Source organism: Lynx canadensis, chromosome C1 (assembly GCF_007474595.2).
Source record: "Lynx canadensis isolate LIC74 chromosome C1, mLynCan4.pri.v2, whole genome shotgun sequence".
Classification (NCBI taxonomy): domain Eukaryota; kingdom Metazoa; phylum Chordata; class Mammalia; order Carnivora; family Felidae; genus Lynx; species Lynx canadensis.
In genome coordinates, this window is record NC_044310.1 from 178,822,495 (window position 1) to 178,839,242 (window position 16,748).

A 16,748-nucleotide genomic window follows, 5' to 3' on the forward strand; every position below is an offset into this window, starting at 1 on the left:
CTTTCTCTCTTTCTCCCCCACCCGTCCCCATTGTAATCTACTCAGAAGAATCAGGTAGATGCTTAGGATTTCAACTATAATTTTATTCACTGAAAAATTTTATGGCCATTTATACTGTTAAATAAAATCTAAACTATCATATTTTTTTCATAAGTGTAAGCATTAAGAACTTTATTTGTTTTACATGTTTGTGCTTTTTTTTGCTTGGTTAGTTTTTGCCTGAAAACAAAAGTATTGAGGTTTGGTTTGGATTGCTGTCTATTCGAAATATAGTTGTCCTGTTTCAGGGAATTGACAGATGCAAAGAATATGACCTCTCTTGGAGTTAAAATCTGTTAGCTCAACATATTGATTTAATTCTGATTAATGTTCGTGCGTAACAAACTTGCTTACAATAAAACTTATCAGAAAGCCATGGGTCATTATCAAACACCTTAAAATGAATGCAGCCTAGCAATCTATAAAGTATAGTTTAACATTGTTAGACATTTGTTTTAATTTTTAATTTTTTCAATCTTAATTAAAAAAGTTTTTAACACTTTTTAAATGTTTCACAACAATTTTCCACTTTTATAATTTCAAAATGATGGCTTCAGGGGCTTTGTTATAATGGGTATGTCTTCTGAAATACTTCCACCAGCCGTAACATATAACTATCTGCGTATGACTATTAAAATTAATATCACAATAGTGTTAATATAGTATTTTATCAGCTTTATAGTTCTCATAAATAAACTTTCTCTTTAAATATACCACAAAATAGCACAATGATTAAATATCTGCTTTGTAAATAATACTGTCATTTAAAAGTCAATGGTATAATAGCAGACTCTATCTAGTTTATAAGAATAACAGTTTGAATACTTCCTTTTAGAAAGCACGGTAAGCTTTGGGAACCCACTGAAATTTGTTCTTGTTTTGGTGTCTTTGAAGTATGCTAATTCCTTCTTTTCCATCGCTCAGGTATTTTATTGCAAGGAGGAAAAATAAAGACAGCAAACAATGTTAACAATCTGACCCAGCTCCTCTGCTATTAATCAAAATACAAAATTGAGGATCAATGTTCCTGGACAATTTTCTGGTTGAGGCTAAAAATGTTTCTACCATATTCAGATTTCCATAATGCTGCACCAAATGCAGCTCGCTGGAGCTACACAAATTGGGCTTCTATCCATAAAATGCTGAATAATTTAATTGACTAAGCTTTAAAAAAACTGATTAACAGAAGAGGGTGAAAAAAGACAATAAAATATGAAACAACATCTGTATTCAAACCTCAAAAGTCCCAACTAACAATATGCCTCCCAGGTTTCCAAGATCACTTTGTGCCAAAGGCCTCACTGAGTCTTTGTTTACAGCCAATTCAATTTCTCCAAAGGGAGGAAAACTACCATTAATCTTTAATTTACCTTCTTGTACATTTTTCAATAGAACACTTCAAACTGTCCTTTATGGAGAAAATTTCCATGTTAATCCATATTCTCAACGCCTTAGTACTGGAAGAACTTCAAATGCAGGATCAGAATGTGAGTTTTGAAAGTGGTTTATGTAATCCAGATTTAGTTGACTGAACCATGAATTAAAGTTACTGGTTTGTTCTTCATACCATATTAAACACATTTTTCACTTCTTTAATTTTCAGCTAATGTTATATAATTTAATTCTAAAGTTGTTATCACTTATAGGTAAGTATTGTATTAGCAAAACACACCAGAAATATTAGGATGAACTCATGAAATCACTATGTTTGATGAAGAAAAATGACCAAATATTGGCAATCCACATACATTGTTCAACTTAGTACAGAAACAAATTATTCCAAGTATATACAGACTTTCAGTTCACAAAATATTTTTATCAAGGCATTTCCTCATTTATTAAAGATAATTTAGATAAGTAAGTTTTTTGAACTCTTAGCCAGTGCAGAATCATCTCCATGCATTTAGCATTTAATCCATACAAAACAATTATTTGCTAGAAAGAATATTAGCTCCATTTTACAGATGAGGAGTCTGACATTTAGATCTTCCATATTGTGTCCCAGATCATACAGCACAGAAGTGAGAATAGAAGTCTGGACCCTGTTGGTCTGGGTATAAGACCTGTGTTCTCAACCATCAAAAACCAAGAAAGGGCAGATGTTAGTGTAATCAGATTTGCAATATGCTTAGGTTCAAAATGTGAATTTTTTTCAATGCAACAAAGGGAATGATTTGGGCATGATGCAAATTTGTTTGTTTGTGTAGGATTTCAATGGAGAAACAGTAAGTAAATGCAGAACCCTGCCGCTTAGGGGTACATGCACTGCATTCTGCACAAACCTCAAACATCTATCATTTACCTCTGATGGTTTAAACTTTCCTTCCAATTTCAGATAACCCTCCTTCCTCCACCATTACAGAATAACTAACAAGCTGCAACCCTTCCAATGACAACTACCACAAGCAAACTTCAGGTCTTTTTCAAGGTGAAGTGCCATATACATTAAGGCATATATGTATTTTTTAACTATTTAGTGAGTGTAAAATTGTGCTATATTTTTTATGATTTTTATGCCTATTTTTAAGTGCCTTACTGATGAAATTTTTGAATATGTGTTCCATTTTCGCCATAAAACCTGTGGTTTTTATTGGCCAGTTTTGTATAGTGCAGTGATTTTTAGGAACACATATGTCCTGTTATAACTGAATTGACAGTAACTTTTTCACAATCAGGGGAATGGAAAGGATCTTCCTCAGTTTCACTCACCTGTTACGCATGCAACAAAGTTTTAAAATCTATTCTAAATGTAGTATTATTTCTACTACATCTGGCTGATACTTATATTTGAGGAGTAATATACTTAAATTGGCCTACTCAAATCAGAAGTTTTTAAGTTGAATTTATTGTGAGGTTGCATCCTCTCACACCTTCTTACATTGTCCACAAATGAGAATTCATATAATATTCAATTTTTTATTATTATTATTTTTAAGTAAGCTCTACACCCAACATGGGGCTTGAACTCATGACCCCAAGATCAAGAGTTGCATGCTTTACTGACTGACCCAGCCATGCGTCCCTTTATATAATGTTTAATTCTAGAAGCATGACATACTTTGACCTTAAGAACAAGGGCTGGTATATATAAAACATTTTTAAAGACTTTACTAGGTTTTTGAGAATAACTCAAAGTTCCCATTAGAATTAAATTGTCAAAATAGTTTCTTTGCTTGTTTTAATGTAGATGATCCTTGGTTTCAGAGGTGAGTTATCATATATTTGACCAGTATCGTAGAAAGTTGGCATACATAATAAAGAATCTAACTTTCCTTTTGGATCTTTGAGTCAATGGCTTTCAATCTCCACTTCTGTCTCCAGTCGTCTTGCCCCACCTCTGGACAAGCCAATCAGAAATCCCAGGACCTCCCCCTTTTGGCAATAGTAGGAATTTCAAACTTCATAAGTCCTAGTCCGCACATGGGAATCCTCACCTCAATACCAATGCCTAACCACGCGCACACACACACACACACACACACACTAAAGTTTATCTCCTCATGGCTAAGACATTCTCTGACCTGCTTAGAAGCCAGTCCTTGTCTCCTCAGAAAGCTTCCTCATACGTATAATAAATCTTCATGCATTTGTGGCATGATCTGCCTCAACAAGCCAAAACAACTGGGGTGGCACGTTCTCCATTCACCTCTGTGGGGTAACCACAACAGGTCAATACTCCTTCTCTTTAAATGTTTATTTAGTATTTTGGAGAGAGGGAGAGACAGAGCATGAGTGGGGAGGGACAGAGAGAGAGAGAGAGGGAGACACAGAATCTGAAGCAGGCTCCAGGCTCTGAGCTGTCAGCACAGAGCCCAACCTAGGGCTCAAACTCACAGACTGTGAGATCATGACCTGAGAGTGGAAGTCAGAGGCTTAACCAACTGAGCCAGTCAGGCATCCCCAGGTCAGGACTCTTCTAATATCGGACTCTCTCTTAGTCAAAATATATCTTGTGTCTTTGGAATGCCTCTCAGAACTACAAAAATGTACTTTAGGTGTAATGGAGAGAAAGGAGATAGGAGTTAGAAATGGCAAAAATATTTCTATGTATACACACATATAGAAGAAAGTGAAAAACTGTCAACGGATGACAAAACTGTCGTAGACTCTGGGTCTGGAATTCTCTCTTGTCTAGCAAGAGAGTGGATGCAGGATTGAAATGCAAGAGAGGTTAATGTCTGGGAGGGCACAAGAGACCTGAGTAAGGGTCCTTGCTCTGTTTTTATTAGGATCATAAGGCTTGCAAGCGTGATGGACATGCACAAAGAGACAATGAAACCGTGAACATTAACTCATGGGCGTGGGGGAAAAGGGGTTTTGAAGATATGCGGTGTTAGGGGTTTGGGTCAATACAAAACAAAATCCTGGAGCAGGGCAGATGGTTGTTTAAGGCAGGCATGAGGCGCCACCTCTGTTTACCTACTGGCCTAGGGGACGAGACAGAGCATGCTACCTCAGAATCAACAAGGCACCTTACTTTTGCTAATTAGCTCCGCTTTGGGTAACTTCGCCCTGCTGTAGTAGACAGCCCTGTTTACCTGTTTACCTATTTTGGTCCTTCCTTCCTGTGAAAGCAGCTTTCTGCTATTGTCCTAAGTTGGGGGCTCTTCTGCCCTGAATACCTAATCTTGTTTACCTAATCTTGGATGCTTTCATACTGAGCTTCCCTATTCCTATGCCTTTGTCTTATACCGGGGGCCTTTGTCCTGTTTACCTAATCTGGTTTACCCAAACTTGGGTGTGTACATCCCATGGCTTTCTAACTCTTTATGCCTTGTGAACTCTAATTTATGTGTCGATGTTTTCATCTTAGAAGATAAACAAATAAATAACCTCCTATTGTATTTTACGCCTCTCATATAACAAAAGCTTAGTTTAGGACATGAAGACACTGTATCTTTAATTGGTTTTATGTCTGCAAGATAAAGAAATCTCATAAGGAAAAAAAAAACCCAAAACAAAAAACTCCCCCTCACAACCACTGCACATTTACAGATGTGCTTAACTGACAACCTCTAGGGGGCGTATCCAGGTACGAGTGTACAGGTGTGGCTAGCCAGAGTGGCAGTTCCCTCAAATGAGCAGAGAATACATTGTGCATACATGTGCCATTTGTATCTAGATTTATGCAAAAACACGAATTTACAGCATCGGCCTTCCAAAAAGAATGAAAGAAGTAAAATAAATCTTTTGGGAATGTTAGATGGGCTAATTGAAAATAGAGAATCCATTTAGAAACTTGGAGAAGTGTACATCAAAAGAACAGCTTGCAATTTGGGCGGGAGAATGTTGTCATCACCATCCTGAGGCACGTGTCAGATTGTGGCCCAAAACTTAGTGTCAATTTAATCTGAGAAATGAAACTTCTGGGGCGCCTGGGTGGCTCAGTCGGTTGAGCGTCCGACTTCAGCCAGGTCACGATCTCGCGGTCCGTGGGTTCCAGCCCGCGTCAGGCTCTGGGCTGATGGCTCAGAGCCTGGAGCCTGCTTCCAATTCTGTGTCTCCCTCTCTCTCTGCCCTTCCCCCGCTCATGCTCTGTCTCTCTCTGTCTCAAAAATAAATAAAAAATGTTAAAAAAATTAAAAAAAAAGAAACTTCTACCTACAGAAAAATAAAAGACAGCCATATTATTTCTCCAGACGTATCTCCAAATATCTCCAAAATATCTCCAAAGCTGATCTAGTCACTTAATGGTAAATGGATGTTAAGTCTGGTATCTATATCCGTATCTCGGTATCTATATCAATACCTATACCCACACTTATCTATATCTATATCAGAAAGTGAAACAAGAAAGCAAGAAAAGAAAAGAGGTAAGGAAAGTGAAACAAGAGAGCTGCCATAAATCAACAGACTCTCACTTGCTCTGAGAGAACTGATCAATGCAAGCCGCTGTACTTAACCTGTCTTTAATTTATTCAATCAGGTGCATCCCAATGCAGTGTAAATGATGACCCACTTGAAATGATAAAATATGTGTTAAGCTGAAGTAGGCGTGTTTTCTCCGATTTGAAAATGGGACAGTGAAGACCAAACCACTTCAGTAGTTTGGAAATATTTTCCAGTACCAAGAAAGACACTAGAATTTGTCTTTATGTTGCCAATGCTATGTTGAATTTGGTCCCTTTAGGATGCTATGACTTGGTATCTATAAGGATGTCTAAGAGTCTAGTGTGTGGAAGTGGTATTGACCCCTCTGAGTAGTTTCCAACACTGCTTCTATTCCAAAAAAATGTGTGTGTTGCAAAATTAGCACCCCACATCCCCAAAATTAATCTACTCGATACATTCCTTTCTGCCCACAGTAGAGAAAAAAAAAAACCCAAAAAACAAAGGATAGGTTTTAAAACAAATAAAGAACAAATATATACCGGGTTCAGTATTTGAGGCCATCTAAATGGGAATTGCCTCTAACACAAATCAAATACTACAAACCATCTCTCAAATCTTTCATCCAGCGTTGTCCCTTTTCTGAACCTCAAGTCCTTTCCATTGATGAATGCTTCTCGCCACAGCACTTTTTCACTTTGTTTCATTTCAGAGTAAACAATTCAGAAAGACGCATGCGCCATCTTTTGAAAGATAGTTGGACCAGATACAAGCTTTGGTTGGGCCTGGAAAAGCAAAATATGAAGGTGCAGGATGGTGTGATATTTTCTTTCTGTTTTTATCAGGAATAATTTTGTCTTTGTTTTGTAAAGGAGAAAGCTCATAGAAGTGGTTCCCTTTTAATGAAAATGTAGCAAGTGGCTTACCAATTGTTTAAGATTAGAATTAAAAAGAGGGTCCCGTTTATACCTTCTCTGTAGAGAAGTTTTACTCAATCCTCGAGGAGGAGCTACATGAGAAGAAGGAAGTAGACTCGCATCTAGGTGGTTACTTGATATCTCCATGTGGTTGTCGTAAGTTAATTTTGTGTGGAAAAATATTAAATACTTTAAAAAGGATAAAAAAGGCTACTGGCTATCTTCAGGGGAAAATTAGGTATTGGGTAATACATCTTTCTGATTCTTTAAGTGTCTCTATACTTTTCATTGTCCCTGTGCTTTACCATTTGGTAAGATGTGAATTCATGGTAGAAATGCAAATTATTCTTGTTGCTAGACATGCAAATGAATTTCATCTTATCAAGCACAATTGATTTTTCTTTAGAAGGTGCATGCTATGCATCTACTAAGCAGGCTCATTTCCGCAGTCCTAATGACTGCTACATGTGTCTGCTTTTTTGGGGCACTCACTTGAACCCGCTTGACATCTTACGGGTCCCCTCATTAATTAATGAGTTCAATAGACTGTTTGACACCTGCTCATTTTGTATTTGTATGAGAGTCATGATGTAATTAATTAATTAATTAATTAGTTTTATAAGACCCTTTAAGACCTTGTGTCAGGATCCAGTCTGGCCCTGGGGTTCTCCCAATATCACAAGCACTGCCATTCACTATTTCATTGATGTATGCATTCAAAAACCTTAGGGACTTCTTCAGCTTCTCCCTTCTATTTTCGTCGGCTCTCCCCACTCCTATTCAAATCTATTTCCAAGTCTTTCTTTTGCGGGTGCTCCTGTTCAAATACATCAGATCCCAGCAGACAACGCGTCTAGGTTTCTGCCAGTGTGTTTCTCCAGAACGTTTCTGCACTCATGTCATGATCTCCCACACCATACTATGACGTTTATACCTTCTCTGCACAGTTTAAAAACTTTTCCGCAAGCAGTATTTTGCACAGACATCCTCATATTCAGTTTCCGGCCCCCCTATACTCTACTTTCTAAATAGATCTCCCAATCATCTACGCCGCTCCCGGTTCATCCTTACTCTAGCTATAGTGTGGAGAAAAAGTTGATTTGGACAACTGCAGAAGGAGGCTGGTCAGTTAAGAGAAGAGGAGACAGTCTTAGGTTCAGAGGAGAAGGGTGTGGCACTTTGTGGTTCGGACTGTCACCACAGACGTGCACGCATGGGTCAGGACTCTCGTCTCCAACTCTATTTGAATGCCATGTATTTGTGCCGAAGTGCTCGTGAGAATCGGTACATCATTTAGCACTTGCTGGAAGAACACAATTAACTAATCCACCAGTTTATGGAGCTCATGGAGTACCAGAACAAAAGCCAGGTGGCTGAGTGTACTTAGTATCACTGTAGACCGACACAAATATCCCTTATTTAATTACTTTGACAGAAACCAGAGCAACCAACACTCAGAGCACAGTGGATTGCCGTCTACATTTGGCCGTGTTCTGCAGACTAACCGAATGCAGGGGCTTCTGAGAAGCACAAATAAGGAGCTTTAATTACAGTATTGCTTAAAACACCCATGAAACTTTATTGCGGTTCCTTTGAAATGAGAAAGCAGTTTTTTTTTTTTCTTAAAAGACGGAATTAATTTGCTCTGGATGCAAATCCTCTCCTAACCCAGCACACTATTCAAAAACAGTTAGGACCAGTTCTTTGCTGTTGAAGTGTCAGCATCTTCAACAGCAAATGCGTCAGAACATTCATGCTTATATTTTTAGCCTCACGAGAAAGGAGGGAAAACAAGAGAGAGCAGAAGAGTGGAAACTGAGGTTGTTACCCACTCATACCTTACACATCGAGTGTCCCTTTGGGTTAAGGCAACTAAAATGAAGTCCCCGTTCTTTTCAAATCGCTTTTAAAACTGTGTCTGTGAGTTTTGTTTTTGTGTAGCATTTGCTTGTTTGTTTGGGGAGAAACAAACAAAAACCAAATCATCCTGGACATAGGTTTTGAAAAAGCTGAGTGGTTTCTAAGCTGGCTGCACTTATAAATACTATTACTCAACAATCTCCGTGAGTGGTCTCTGAATGGGGACACCGATTCAGTAGCATGGAGGAAGATAAGGAACCAAGAAAGCGCCTTGCAAACATTTTCCTTCCAACAGACATAGGCTGGAGTTTACAGATTAACAGAAGAGGTAGTCCCTGATTACGTGAATGATTTTCTGCAATCATTCTCCATGTTTTTTCTCTGATTTTTCTCAAGCAAACTGCATATATTATGACTATGAAAGTGAACATTTTTCCTAGCAAAGCCTCCTGTGGAAAAGAATAGCACAATTACAAGTTTCTTGACTGCCTGAGAATGACAAGGTAGCGAATTAACAGAATTAACAGTTTTTGACTACTTCCCCTGTCAGTAAATAGATTAAGGCAGGACCTTCCTTCGCTTATGGTTGCGGTAGTTTCGGTGCACAAGGGTTTCCAGCCCAGGGGGCGAGTGGCAACTAAAATTCAATCCCTGTCGTGTTTGCTAAGTTGTGAAAAGAAACGATGATGGCTACTTTCTCTTTACTTTATGCAGTCTCCCGGTGGCCCTGATTAAAGCTGAGAGCTATGCTTTCCAGAGCAATTCTGAGGTCCTGGAAAATAGACCCAGTTTATGGGAGATGCCCTACAGCACTTCACCCTGAGCGAAGACCCCGCCTGAGCTTCTGTTCCTTCGTGTGCCAGCGCAATGTCGGTAATGTTTAAATTTGAATAGATGTTTACATTTTGGCATGGCACCGATTTTTAACTTTCTGTAGGATTTGTGTCTCTTTAAATCCCACTTTGAGTTCCACATTGTGTATTTATACTTAACTAATTAATAAACCGCTAAGTAAGTGTGTTTTAATTTTGGCCAAAAGCGGTGTGGAGGACTGTGTACACAGCTGCGCTCCCTTCGTTTACATCGCCTGTGAAATCCCTGGCACTTTATCTAAAGTATCAGAAACGAGGCGGCGGTGTCTTTGTTCACCATATCTGCATTGCATGAATGTAAAGCTGATATTGCAAATTCAAGCGTGCTGTGGTAACATTATCAGAAATAGGTAAGATATCAAAAACTCCAACAATCGTTTTCTTTGCTTAAAACGCTAATGAAGTCCAAGTCTTAAAAATAGAATAAAGACACAAAAGTTGTTTTTGCAGCAATGCAAAGGAACAAGAAATGTTGTGAAACATTACCAATTTACATAAATCCTTTTTTATGTTTTTTTAAAAAAATATTTATTTATTTATTTATTTATTTATTTATTTAGGAAGAGACAGAGAGACAGAGAGAGAGGAAGAGGGAGAATCCCAAACAGGCTCCACCCTGTCGACACAGAACTTGAGACACGGGGCTGATCTCTTGAACCGTAAGATCATGACCTGAGCAGAATCCAAGAGTCCTGACGCTTAACACCTAACCGACTGAGCCACCCAGGCGCCCCATAAACATTTGATTTTTGTGTTTGAGCAGGCACGTGTGCAAGCCTTGACAGATTAAGAACACTGCTTGTACACACATTTAGAATTAGAGATGGTTTTCAGGACATGTTTAAAGGATTTTCTCTTCTGGAGGCAGCAGTCAGCCAAAGAAAGCGCATTCAGTAACACAGGCTTTTATTTTTTCCTTTTGAATATGGCTTCTTGACTTCAAGAGCTCCTTGCTACACAGATGTCAAAATGCTTTGCACACGATTTCATATTACACAAAAGTGTTATTTAAGTTAGTTATTGGGCTGACTCTATACAGGGTAACCCGGAGCAAAGAAAGCTCGAATGGGCCACCAGCTACTGGCTAAATTGAAACTTTGGATGAACCTTATTTTCCTTGACATTTCTGTTTTGATATCGGTTCTTTCGTCCTTCCCCTCATCCCAGACTAGTCTTGGCCAGGAGATCCATCATCTCAGGCGTTTGTAGCAACGTCATCCTATTCCCAACCCTCCAAATGTTGTCCCCTAGGACCGCTAATGCCATACTGCCCCTCACAGATAGGTATCTACCTGACAATTCATTTCTGTAAAACCCAAGATATCTCTTTGCTAAACTGATAAACTAATTTCTGCTAGTGCCCACCAGCAAAATATGCCCACGATGATAACATGTACTTTAATGGTTCCCTACGGAAACAGTACTCTATTTTTCTTCCACCAAATACTTTATTACTCAAATGTTGGGGTTTTTACGGATCAGGAGAATTTTTCTGAGCTTCTCAGATCAGGTAGCATAGTTGACCAACCATATAATTATGGAGTCAAGTGCAGAAGTGAAATATTCATCTGGGAATCAAAAGACTTGTCTTCTATTCTCAGCTCCAGCACTGTGCACCTGTGAGATCTTGGAAAGACACTGAGCTTCCTGATGTTGACTCTCCTTATTTCTGTCCTATTGAGAAAATTGGATCTAGTGAATTTTTTTAATACACCCTCCAGTAGCAGTTCAGATGTGTTTCTTTGTAAGTCTGCAATTGTATAATGCCAATCCATCTCTGTAAGAAGAGGACTGAATGTAGACCATATAATCATTTTGGTCCATTCAGTTCGTTTCAAGGATCCGGGGATCACATGTTCAAATCCCCTACTTTAGGCAATCAGTATTATAAAATACCTATTTAAAGAAAACAAAACAAAGCACAGAAATGTGAAAATGTCTTTCAAACTCGCACAGCTCGTAAATTTTGAATGGTGAATAGGGCTTGAGTCCTCTGATTCGTGATTCAACCAAGGTCAAAGTGAAAAAGTTATATTTTGAGCCAGATTTCCGGAGATAATTTCTCATTCTCTGTAAGAATTAACACATGTGCCTGCTTAATGATTTGTTAATGCCAAATCCTTCCACTATAAAGAACATTTAGTGGTGCTTACTATACTGTAAGCAGTTGGCTATTGTGCCTGTGAAGTGCATTGTGGCTGCTCTTACCAGCAGGCCCTGGCAATCAGACTCTTTTGAACAGATTCAGTATTTGCTTTCCCTAATTACATAGAATTTTGTATCCACAGAACAGAACTTGTTTATTACTTCTGTTCTCTTTACAGTGGTCGAGGCCAAGATGAAGAGAGAAGGAAGGAGGCGCAGGGAGGAAGGGAGGCAGAGGCAGGGAGGAAGAGAGAGAGGCACAGAGAGACAGAGAGAGGAAAAGAGAGACTCTCCAAGTAAATAATAAATAGAGTGGGAAAGGTGGGCTTCACAGAGGAATGCACAGTAATGAGAAAATCAAAATGAACCTGATCACGTCACAGCTGAAATGGAAAACGGCACCGCAAAAATTATTCTTTGCATTTGTCCACATGCGCAATCGTGTCGTCACCTATTCTGCGAAAAACCGTGAAAGTTTCGCAGTCAGAGATTCTCATAAAGGGTCAGGAATATGGAGACAATACCTCTTTGTTTTTGTGTTTGTTTTTAAGGCTGGAAGCACTTGATTTAATCAGATTGTTTTCATTGTTTTAGACAAGGATCTTGTCTCAAATACTTAACAGATTGATCTTGTTTTTTTTTTTTGTTTGTTTTTGTTTTTGTTTTTGTTTTCCTTTATTACCATTCCCTTCTTGCCTCCTAGGCCACCACACCAATATAGACACTGACATCCGATGTTGGACGTGATCTTGTAAAAATATGTATTATTTTGTTCCAATGCGTAATCCACATACTTAAGTGGTATTGTGTTCCACATCATTCTATTTATTAATATTAATCATCATTATCTTACACGAGACCCTTTTTTTAGATCTACATAGGGTTATGTATGTATCCGGCCCGGTATCCTTTCACTCAGCACAGTGTGCATGCGCTACTCTCGTCCACCCACTTCTCCGGAGACCGACACCCGGGTCGTTTCCAGCTCTGTAGCACCACGAACAGCGCTTCACTGAGCACCATCGTGCGTGCGCCTTACAGACTGGGGAGGGGGGGGGGGGGCGGAATTCGTTTGGGGTATAAAGCCAAAGCAGAGTCGCTGCTGGACAGCATGTCCCCAACCCCGCTTCCTCGTCTTGGCTACACACATCCCACCAATGGGGTGTGAGGATTTGCACGCGCATGTCTCCAGGAACTCTTGACTTGATGCAACTTTCTATTTATGGCCAGCCTGAGCGGTTGAAACGTGTCTATTCTTCTCCTAATCTGCGTAACTCTTAACAAATTTGAACATCTCTAGGCTCGTCTTTTGAGTTTCATTTTAAAAAATTCCGCTTGTTGATTTGCGAATGTACTGTGTCTTTTCTAGTCATTAGTCTCTTATTGACTTTAGACATTTCACATCTCTTCTCCCGATGTATCATTATCTTTTAAATCTGGCTGTTGTATACATCTCATTCCCCGAATGTATGTGTTCATACGTGAAGACTAAACTTTTAGGGAGAAATGGGGATAGTTTATATACGAAAAATAGGTCCTCCTAGGGGGGATTTGACAGAGATGCTGACCAGTTGTGTTAGCGGTCCAAAGTCATTAAAACATGTCAGAAAATTGGAGAACCCCAGATGAGAGCCCCCTGTCAAGAAAATGATCACAAACACTGAATTTTCACATACAATTAAATTCATCAAGATTTTTTATTAGTGCTTTTGCAGTGTTTACACACTTCTAATTAATGTTTTCCTACATTTTTGTATCTTGGATATAAAATGTTTATATTTTACCTACATTTTAATCTTATAATTTTAGTTATACATGTAAAAATCTTATGTTAAGGCATATTAAATCTGTAACTCGTGTCGAATCCAATTTTGCATGTAATATTAAATGAGAATTTACTTTTGTTTTTTCTCTCAATAGTGAACCAATTTCCACAACACTACCCAATTCAACCATCCATTATTCCCCATGGATTTGTGTTGCCCCCGCTAGTATAGATGAAGGTCCTAAAAAGCCACGGAAGTGAGCTCTTTACTTCCTCTGACCGTTTTGTTTTCTTCCACTGGAATTCTCTTTGTCTTCCCAGGAAAGATGTAGTATACTGCAAATATGTTTCTGCAAGCTATATTCAGTTTGCTAATAAATGAAAATTCAAAGATGGCAGGGAACTTGAACAAAAACACCTCTGAGTAGTTGTATGCTACACATTCAGGAGTCTGGGTGGGCCAAAGCCCAATTTATGTGTGTCATTCACATAAATTTAAAATTACTTGTCAGAGGACATCGTCTGCACCCTCGGCACCTTTTCAACACTGCCTCCACTAGAGGGGAGTCACTCAAGCAGCTTCATTTCGGAGTTGTTTTTACAGTCACGTATATTCATAAACAAGGGAAGTGAATCTATTGAATTATTCAGGAGAACAACAGAAAGAGGACCTGATTTGGGCATAGAACACTGTCCTTTGTTTTGAAAAAAGTGGTGAAGATCATCACGGCGTCAAAGGGATTAAGAGGACAGATAACAGGGGGAGAGGATTATCTCATTCTCCTTTCTTCCTGGGCTGGGTTCACCTTATCAGCTCAGCATCAGTGGCAGCAGGAGAGGTTTTATAGGCTGTTTCTCTTCACTATTTATAGAGGTGTGGTGCCTGGAGCATTTCATGATCATTTTTATTTGCACCAGTCAACCCTCATTAGCCTACTTTCCTAGGACAATAGAATTATAAAATCACTATGTCAGTCTGCCCTATCCTTTTCAACTAATAACTTTTGATCCCAGAGGCTAATTTCAGCCAGAACTGGCAGAGTGGCAAAGGGTTTATCAGTTCTGTAAAAAAACAAAGGTACTCACTGGAAAATGTGGAAGCCCTCACACGTCGACCCATGCATAGACCTAACAGAAGTAGGCTTAGCTAAAAGGCCTGAAGTGTGCAAATCGATTACATACAAATTTGCCCGGTGAACTTAAAAATCACCTAATTTCAGCACAGGGTGTTCGATTGAAATAGTCCATTTGAAATATTTTTAATAAAACCCAGGTCCCGGAGCCTGCTCACATAATAATCCAGAAAAAGTTTTATTAGTTAATAAATATAAAATCTTTTTTAGCATGCATTGTAGCCTACTTCAGTTTTCTCATTAACCTGAATCATATATCCCAAATGTTTTAAAAAGTATTATTACAATGTAAAAAGAGATGATATATAAAATCATAATTCAGTGTTATTTTATCTATTTCACAGACTACTAACTTTAAAAATCAACAGTGAATACTAATTCCCTTCCTAGTGACTTTTTCACATGTATTGACTCCCTCTTGCGCCACATTTTCTAAAACAAATACTCTTTTTGTTTATGAACGTAAGTTTATAATGATTCTGACAAGCTTTTCCTATGTTTTCTTGTTTTCTGTAATTTGTGATGAGTCACCCTCAAATAACCCTGAGTGCTTTTTTAGTATATACTCCCGAACTTCTGATATTTCTGTGTCTTCGTTCTTTATGGTTTTGCTTCTGTCATTGGATTATTTGAAAATTATGTTTTCACATGCAGTAATCACATCAGTAATCATTCAATAATTTTCCATGTAAAGCAATGATATTTTAACTAAGCCATGTCTCCCACACAACAGTGCTAATGTTAAGAATTTGTAAATATATTTATATTTATATATGTATATACACACATTCATATTATATATTCATTATATGTATTCATTATATATATACACATATACGTATATGTGTGTGTGTGTGTGTGTGTGTGTGTGTGTGTATATATATATATATAAAGTTTATTTATTTATTTTGATAGACAGAGACAGCATGAATAGGGGAGGGGCAGAGAAAGAAGGAGACAGAGAATTCCAAGCAGGCTTCGCACTGTCAGCGCAGAGCCGGAAGTGGGACTCAGTCTCACAACCATGAGATCATGACCTGAGCTGAAATCAAGAGTTGTATGCTTAACCCACCTAGCCACCCAGGCACCACAAGAATTTATACTTTTAAGGACATTTATGTGTTGTCTTTCTGATTCGGTTTGTGCTTCACTTTATGAATATATTTGCTCTTAATTGTACTTTTTGTTTATGAAACAGGAGATTTTAACTGACTCAGGGGCTCTATGTATATATCTATATCTATATCTATCTATCTATCTATCTATCTATCATCTAGTGGAGATGGGCATTATTCAGAAAGAGTTGGGCTAATGTACATATTTTGCGCATGAGCAGAAGGTTCTCCTGGAGGGTGGCGATGGAAATGCTGGCCAGTTGAGTTATAGTTTCAAAGTTGTTAAAGCACGTCAGATGGCTGATAGCCTCTGTCAGAGCCAGGTGCCAAGAAAAGGTCATGAAACTGCTGAAAGAGAATTCAACAAGAGAACAGAAGGAATGCCTTCACCAAAGACTGGGGTCAAAATGAAGCTATAGTCCTCGGTCTGCAGTACCCCCTGAGACCCAAGTTCTTCATGACCTGAGCTTCCTGACCCTGCAGGAGTTATCTTTGGGGAATGACTATGTTGGGGTACTGACATTAGTGTTATAATAAGCACATGGAGAGAAGTATCATCCCTTGCTCGTGAAGAGTTCCTGCGTCTCCATTAAGGAATCTGTCCCGGCAGGACTGGTAGCAGCCAAACAAGAGTCATAGAGGTTTTGTCCTCAGGAATCCACCAGGTAGCGTCACAGTGCTGTGCTTTCACTAGCGGCATGGGACTGGAACATCTCTTAAGAAAGAGCAGGGATTTTTGTTTGTTTTTATTGGTTTTGCAATTCGATGGGAGAGGAGATAGGTTTCTCCAAATTTGTTGGCCAGGCAAGAATAACTGGGAATGCTCTTTGGATAATGTAAGCACTCCTTAGAACGCTTTTTCACTCTTTCCTTTTTCTCCTTCCTTTCCTCCCTCCCTCCCTTTCTTCCTTCCGGTTTTGTAATTTTCTTTGCCTTTAGAAAAAAAGTCCTCATGGAGGCAGTCTAAATTAGATTGCAATATTTTCATAAATTTGTAAATTTTGGTGTATATATTTGGTTCTTCGATTATGTAGCATTGTGTTTAAAAGAGCTTAAATAATGCATTAACATTG